Genomic DNA, 6,717 nt, shown 5'->3' with positions numbered 1-6,717 from the left:
CCTTTGCCTTGCGGTCTGTAAAGAGGGAGTGGAGAGTTCGTCAACAGCACACGACACACACACCCCCCCCCACCCCCCCTTTACTTCCTTTCCAGGCAGAGAGTTGTGAAATTAAAGGGGAACTCTGTGCCCTGAGGCCCGAGCTAACCAACATGTCTGACAAACAACTGCTGCTGCTGCTGTATGAGGAAACATAGTCCGCCCCGTGTGCTCTGTCTGGCCTGTCTGATGGCAGAGGGAAAAGAACATGTACAACTATTAGTTGTAGGCAACCACATTTTTAATTTTGTAGCACTTTGAGATTGTCCAAAATATAAAGTGCAATACAAATAAAATGTATTATTATTATTATTACTACATGTTTGAAAACAACTCTAGTATATTAATATGATAAATACTGGTCCATTGTTTACCAGTTACCATGGTAATGAAAAGTTTGATATGTTGAGGTTCCGCTGAGGAAGAGATCTTGTAAATTGTGATGAGTCTAAACAGAGAGGCGTTGGACACTATTGTTTCCACAGCAGATTTAATGTGACACAAATCCAGCAGAACTGCCAATAACGGAGCATGTCAGGCTCACATTCACTGCTAAGGGGTGCAGCCATCTTGGAAATCCAGACTCGCACTAGTCTGGGTTCCACCGAGTTGATGAGTCGTGGTAGAACTTCAGAGGGCGTTCCCTTCGCGGTTCTCTTGCAGGTGACTTTTGCTTTGAGCTGGTGAAAACAGGTCGGAGAACGACTTGAACAGAACAATAGAATGCAGCATTTGAACAGAACAATAGAATGCAGCATTTGACTTGTCACGCAAGTTTAGGGGGGCATGCTGTCGCATCATTTTGCATAACTTAAGTCTTTTCGGAGAGCTCATTGTAAAACGAACTCATTGGACAAATGGATCACCCCATGACCTCACTCAGACCATACCGTGTCTATAATGGGACTTTGGGACTTTGGGACGTGGGACGTGGGACGTGGGACGTGGGACGTGGGACGTGGGATGTGAGATGTGGAATGTGGGACGTGGGATGTGGGACGTGGAATGTGGGATGTGAGATGTGGGATGTGGGACGTGGGATGTGGGATGTGGGACGTGGGACGTGGGATGTGAGATGTGGGATGTGGGACGTGGGATGTGGGACGTGGGATGTGGGATGTGGGACGTGGGACGTGGGATGTGGGATGTGGGATGTGGGACGTGTGCTATCCATAGCAGAGGCCTCTAATGGTGCGTTCATGCCACCTGAGAATATCAGGGGCCGCCGCCTCCATGATTACGTTGTGTTTCCCACTGCGAGTGTTCATGTGCTTTGCTGTGGGAACGCGTCCATCCTGTTCCCTGATCAGCCCCTGGTGCTCAGACACGACCACTCAGAAGTGTAGGTCACATGACCTAGAACTGACCCCACAACCTCAAATGTGCCGTCAAATGGATGCAAATGTTGCTGTCGGAAGGTGTGAAAAACATGTCCGCCACTACAAAGGTTACAGCCTGCGCGCACTAATCTGAAATGAACATGGACGCCACTACAAAGGTTACAGCCTATTCATAAATGAACAGTATTTGCTGAAGAATATGGTGTACTGCCTACGCGCACTAATCTTAAAGGAACAGTACTTGCTTTAGAATATGGTGTATCTAGGCGCTTGTAGAAGAAGGATATGCAGCTTTCAAGTCACAAAAACGACAAATTCTCAAGTTCACATTAAACTGGTTGGACATGAAAGTGCACAAGGACTACAAAATGAACTGCAACGTGACGGCAAAAGTGACATGGAGCCCCCAACTGGGTCAGGTCAGTTATCACAATCTTTCCCCATTTCCCAGCTGTTCCCACACATGTGAATGCTTATGATTTCAGTGGGTAAAATGTTTTTCCAATGCACGTGAACGCACCAACAAACCAGCAAATTAGGGCAAAAGACCAACAAAAACTGACGTAACTACAAATAAGGTCCTGATCTGCTTTACATTCGGTGACAGGAGCTACAACAGCAAAATGCAGCAAAGAAAGCTTTGTGAGATTAGGCACAAAGGGATGGTTGTGAATGCACCAAGCCTGCAAACTGCCAATAAAACCCACTGAAGAAGAAGGGATTGTTGCTGGTAGGACTATAGGATTTGAAATGGTCACATGTCTAGTTCAGTTGCCTGATGATTTTACAGTATGAACTGTTGGCTGTACTTGCTCTGATAGGCCTAAGCATTTCTGTGGAATTTAACAGGTTGGCGTTTCTGAAGTAGGGCAGGAAATATGTCGTCACGGCGTGATGACGTAGGTCACGTTCAAAATATATAACCTGCGTTACGGCTGACGTCAGGTCAGAGAGTCAGCAGTCCCATGATTATCCCCGTCTGATTGCAACACCGGCAAAGCGGCAATCTTTACAGACAATAGTGGGATACGTTTGTAAGGCTACGCTAAGAGAATCTGGTCAGTGATTCCCGTCACTGCTCGACTTTTATATTTACTATTTTCTGAAGTAGTGGAAACAATCATTTTGAAGCTGACCTTCTTTTGGTAAAGGTAAGACACCGATGTTTAGTCTCCACTCTAACTGATTGCGAAATCGTATTTAATGTTCGTCATTAAATCGTGTTAATATTCGTTAGTAAAAGACATTTGTGGCAGGAGGTGGATTTCATGTGTTTTTGTCATACATTGCTTTCATAGTCTGCGTACCTAGCTTTGCTATCCTCTCGATGGGTAAACTGGCCAACTATCCTGGTTGGAAGAAAATGGCGTCTTGGATGGCCAACATCTGCCACCAGCACCGGGGCCGGCCGGCATGATGATATTTTGATTACGGGGATTAAGTGGATGCTATGTAGCGATTGCACCTAAACTATTCATTCTGATTAACACGACATCAATAAGCCATCATTATTGTACGAAAATAACCGATCGATGCTTACATCCTTGGGTGAATCAACTAGTCGACGACGACCATCCTAGAATAGTTAGCTATGCTAGCTAGCTAATTAACTTAGCAAACGTGATTTAATCTTCCTAGCCGGCCTTGTTAGCTTCCTTGCTGCCCTACTGCTTTAATACGCGTATATCTTCTATTGTAACCCTCAAATATTGCATGTACGTGTATTCCGCTCATAACGTTAAACGCTCAGACATCCAGACTCTACAGATGTAACGTTAACCTATTTCGTTGTCCCCGCATTGTAAAGGTTCAAATCTAGGCCATCTGGCCTTAGCCAGCTAACGTTAGCCCGTTCGTTTAGCCAGTTAGCACCTGGGCCAGATTTACCAGCTGACTGGATTGAGGCAGACCATCGGCCTCTCGCACTTATGGGGATATTAGATGAGTTGGACCAGACATATGATGGTGAAGACAACCAAAACCTTGTACACAGTTAAAGATGGACATTCCAGCCTCAAATTAGAGGTGACAAACGAGTTACGTTGGCGAATGCAGTATGTTTAGCCCCGAAAAGCTGGCTGTCGTGTTCCATTCGCATGAACGCACAAACGAAAACCTTGGCCTTCGTATTATAACCGGTCTGAGTAATTTTCTCTCTGAACGTTTTCGAAATGCGATGGCCGCCCCGCTAGCCCTAATTAGCTGGTGGTAAATGACGAGCTATGATCCGCCCTTTGTTCTGGCCAAACATTCCTTCCTCGGTACAGGATAGCTGGCTAGCTCACTTGGGCGAGGCCAGCCAACGGCATATTATAAGGAAATTGCAATAGTTTATCTGCTCAGTCATTATCACCGCAAATGTTCATTTAGCTATCCTTGTCTGGACTGTATTCTTGTTTGTTGTGGCTGGTTGTTTATTCATCCAGCTCAGTTGGTGGGTTCTCCATCAGGTTTCACAGGCCGACTAAACTGATTTCCTGAATGGTTCACCACTGGGCCTTAATCAGGCCTTTGTGTGCGAGTAGTCTTCATCAGGCCTTTGTGTGCGAGTAGTCTTCATCAGGCCTGTGTGTGTGTGTGAGGTCTTCATCAGGCCTTTGTGTGTGTGTGTGAAGTCTTCATCAGGCCTTTGTGTGTGTGAGGTCTTCATGAGGCCTGTGTGTGAGTGGTGGTCTTCATCAGGCCTATGTGTGTGTGTGTGTGTGTGTAGTCTTCGTCAGGCCTTTGTGTGTGTGAGGTCTTCGCTCTGCTAGGCTAACCGCTAACCCCCCCCCCTACAAGATATGTTCCTCTGACTCTCTCTCTCTCTCTCTCCTTCTCTTTCTCCGCAGACGTGTTTTCCTGTCCTTCCTGATCTTTCTGATTCTTCCTGAGTTCCTGTCAGTCCAGCCGCCAAAGTGGAGAGTGTGATCGCAGAAGGGGGTGCTTCTCGTTTCAGGTGAGTGTGTGTGTGTGTGTGGCCTTGGCCTCTGATGTGCGGCTGTGCTTTCTAAGTAGTCATAAGAGACAGACAGACTTTCTTCACCCCTCAAGGGAGATTAGTGTATAGCCCACAGGCTAGGCTGTTAGTGCCAGTCATCACGCGTGAGTTCTGTGGTGTATTGTGACATCATGTCATTACACCCTGTGTCCACCAATCACATGTTTTGCGCTGATTGCGCCCTCAACCTCCTTTTCTCAGCATTACAATGCGCCCCCAATTTTGATTGGTCGTCGAGAGAGAAGTGTCATTGACGAGCCCAGTGCTGTTCTGAAAGTTGGAACATATTTCAACTTTCAGTGCACTGAGTGCTGCGGAAGAAAACAGTCAACGCCGAGGACTTTTTTCCCCGCTTAACGCTGAACTCGATGGAGTTTGTATTGAAAATGGCTGCCGTCGGTGTAAAAAAAGCTATTGGTAACACAGGCCCTTATCTATGGGGTTAATCAGGTCCTTTGCCACACGTATCATCAAGCACCTAGTGGAGAATGTATACAAATCCAGCACCGTGCAGTCTGCACTGTGGCAAGGGGCCTGTGAACCCCATGGATCAACACTCAACACAAGCGCGGTTTCATGGTGGATGCTTCACATTGGTACATTTCCATCTCACGTGACCAATTCGGCTTTTAAGTGATGTAATAATGGGATAATAAATAGTTTTCCAGGTCCAACGGCTTTCAAACTCACATGTTATTCTCCATAGACAGTCAAATAAACTACTATTTTCCGCTATTCTGACTAGCCTTTAAAAAAATTGTCATCTTATGCGGACTTGTTGCCTCAACCTAATCAAATCCATATTTTTCGCGGAAGCCTGGACTTTACCCATTCATCTGGCTCTGCATAGCTACAGTGATTACTTTGTAAAAGTTTAGCGATTTTGTTTTAAAACCGCTAAAACGAAGGTGTTGATGACAAAGTTTACAAGTCGCAAAACCCGTCTGGCTGCGCTAATAAACGTCTTTTCACAAAATAGCTGCTGGGTCCGTGACGTCGGACTTAACAACCGAATAGAGCTCTTTGAATCCTTCATCTCAATCGTCTGTTGCTTTGATTGGTTGAGTTTCATTGTGCTGTGATCTGATTGGCCCTCAGTGCGTCTTCGGGCGGAGGAGGCGGGACCGGAGCCTCTCAGCACTATCCCAAGACAGGTTCTGGCGGCCAGAAATGGGTTCCTTCCCGAAGCACTAGACGAGATGGCAGCTCCAGCAACGAGAAAGAACGCCACGACGCCATCTTCCGGAAGGTCCGAGGGTGAGTTCCGTCTGCACTACGCCGCCACTGTGTGTGTACATTTGAGTGTGTGTGTGTGTGTGTGTGTGTGTGTGTGTGTACACATTTGAGTGTGTGTGTATTTGGCTGTGTGTGTACATTTGAGTGTGTGTGTGTGTGTTTGGCTGTGTGTGGTGGTCTGATTCTGGGTTGTTTCTCTCTGCAGCATACTAAACAAGCTGACCCCGGAGAAGTTTGATAAACTATGTCTTGAGCTGCTGAACGTCGGCATCGACTCTAAACTAATCCTCAAAGGAGTCATCTTACTGGTAAGGCCTGTGTGTGTGTGTGTGTCTGTATCTTACTAGTAAGGTGTGTGTGTGTGTGTGTGTGTGTGTGTGTGTGTGTGTGTGTGTCTTTCTGGAAAGGCCTGTGTGTCTACTGTGCGTGTGTATTTGCTGAGCTCAAGTGGAGCCGAAGTGTGTTAATGTTCATCTGCCTGTGTGTGTTGATGGGAGTTAATGGTAAAACTAAGTGTGTGTGTGTTGATGGGAGTTCATGGTAAAACTAAGTGTGTGTGTGTTGATGGGAGTTAATGGTAAAACTAAGTGTGTGTGTGTTGATGGGAGTTCATGGTAAAACTAAGTGTATGTGTGTGTTGATGGGAGTTCATGGTAAAACTAAGTTTTACCATTAACTCAACACACTAAGTGTGTGTGTGTGTGTGTGTAGGGATGGAACGATTACCGGTGTGACGGTAAACCATGATAAAAATGTTGACTATAACAATTACCGTGTTCATTTGGAATGTCATTATTATCACAGTTGATACTACGGTGTGGTAACCGTGTGTTTAATTCCTCCCAGCCTCATCCGAGCCTGCTTTTGACACAAGCTGGTATAGGCCTACTATGAAACAAAACTTTACCATACTAATTCTGTTGTCTAATTGATGGATTTATTTTAACCACGATTCGTATAAGGCTACACCTGCTTTTTAAAGGGCGCAACATTTTCACCCCAAAACATGCGCTGTATCATGTAGCCACTCTGCGTCTTATCAGGACGTTATCAGGAGTTTTGTGTTGAGCGCTGGGTGTCACTCATTGGATATAACAGATACCAAACTCCAAATCATAAGTT

At 45.8% G+C, this 6,717-nt stretch overlaps 1 long non-coding RNA gene across 1 annotated transcript; it reads left to right on the top strand.

The window, feature by feature from the left end:
* The first annotated feature begins 2,324 nt into the window (after positions 1-2,324).
* On the top strand, positions 2,325-5,594 carry LOC134068378 (uncharacterized). The gene is made up of 3 exons (XR_009936699.1): positions 2,325-2,530; positions 4,211-4,317; positions 5,458-5,594. It is a non-coding gene; the product is annotated as an uncharacterized LOC134068378 (long non-coding RNA).
* The last annotated feature ends 1,123 nt before the right edge of the window (positions 5,595-6,717 follow it).

The sequence above is a fragment of the Sardina pilchardus genome, chromosome 21 (assembly GCF_963854185.1).
Source record: "Sardina pilchardus chromosome 21, fSarPil1.1, whole genome shotgun sequence".
NCBI lineage: Eukaryota > Metazoa > Chordata > Actinopteri > Clupeiformes > Clupeidae > Sardina > Sardina pilchardus.
This window is presented reverse-complemented; position numbering and strand designations above follow the sequence as displayed.